The following is a 1723-nucleotide window of genomic DNA, read 5'->3' as shown; positions in this document are numbered from 1 at the left end:
CAATAATAATAATAATAATATAGATAGTAATAATTTGGAGACTTATATGTCACAACACTAGCAGTGTGCTTATTGCCCTTCACAACAGTACTAATAACCTTTCAACGCTGAATCTTCAACTCCCTGATTCATACTTTTCCTCTCTTTCTCTTTCTATCTCACTCTCTCTCTCTCTCTCTCTCTCTCTCTCTCTCTCTCTCTCTCTCTCTCTCTCTCTCTCTCTCTCTCTCTCTCTCTCTCCTGTCTGTGCTTGCAGACCCGTACTACTTCTCCGAGAGAGGACTAAACACTTAGAGAGTCGAATGGGCTTCACAACCGGACGCCTGAAGTGTCTCTTAGCTACCCACTGGTTATTGCGGTCTTCTCGTTAAGAACTCTTCAAATCCCATATTTTATCTTTTTGATCTCCAACGCTTGACCTAAGGACAAATGCAAAAGCGATCTCTCTCTCTCTCTCTCTCTCTCTCTCTCTCTCTCTCTCTCTCTCTCTCTCTCTCTCTCTTTCTCTCTCCACCCCTCTCTCTGTGCCTCTCTCTGTATCCTTCTGTCTGTCTCTCTTTCTCTATCTTTTTCCCTATCTCCCCATTGTTTCATTCTTTTTCTATCTTTTTCTCTATTTCTATCTCCCTCACTCTCTTTCAACATAGTCAATCCTTCATTTGTTGGTGTTTGAAGGCGACCAAAAATACCCTCACCTCCTCAAACCAGGAAAAAAGATAATTAAAACAATCCAAACGAACTCCCCCCCCCCCCCCCCGAAAACATTCTCCAAAGCAACAACAAACAAACATGACAAAACAAGACAAAATGGAAAATGGAAAAAAAAAGAAGCACTTCCAAACAGAACGACATTTATAGACTTCAGACCTAACCTGAACCGATTTCTTCGTTGATTAAAAAGTATGGCTCTGTAGACTCCTTGAAAAATACAGCGATGAAATTTAAAAAAAAAAGAAAAAAAAAAAAGAAAAAAAAAAGAAAGAAAACAAGAAAAAGAAAAAGAAAAGAAAAGATGAAGAAGCACCTTCAAACCCCTTGTTGTCGCCCCTTGACGCGCGCCTGTGTGCCGTCTCCTTTGAGGGCCCTCTGACGTTTTTCGGGGCTCTTCTTTAAACAGCAAACGTGCCTCTCTTCCTATCTCTCTCGACACCGGCTTCCTGGACAAGTGCTGGTCTAAGTTTGGCCGTACTTGGGGAAAACCGCGGAGACGTCGTTACAGACAGGACCAGAAGGCCAGGCCTCTTGGCCAGGCAGCGGTTAATGAGTTTTAGACGGTTTTTGTGGAGATTCTGGCCTCTAGAAACAACTCGTGGTCTTCATTTTTCTTCGTGGTCCATTCCAGTGCTTCTGAATGGGGTGAATAGTTCACAATCCCGTGGTTGAATGGGATTTGTTTGCGAGTGAAAACAGTCAATGGAACTAGAAGGGGCAGAGAACAGCGCAATCCTCAAACCTCAAGGAAATAAGAAAAAGAAAAAACAATTCTTTTCATTTAATTAGATTCATTAATTTTTGTGATTTAGACTTCAAAATAGAATGGCGCCGAAAAGATACAATCTGCATCCCCTGTATTTTAATAAAAATTTATGTGCCTAATGTTGTGATTAATCTATGTTGTGGTGCAACTTTTATGTATTTCTCTCCCTCTGTGTATATATATGTGTGTGTGTGTGTGTGTGTGTGTGTGTGTGTGTGTGTATGTGTGTGTATTGTGTGTGTGTGT

This window comes from Aplysia californica, unplaced genomic scaffold (genome assembly GCF_000002075.1).
Source record: "Aplysia californica isolate F4 #8 unplaced genomic scaffold, AplCal3.0 scaffold00057, whole genome shotgun sequence".
Lineage (NCBI taxonomy): Eukaryota > Metazoa > Mollusca > Gastropoda > Aplysiida > Aplysiidae > Aplysia > Aplysia californica.
Note: the sequence above shows the minus strand (reverse complement) of the source record.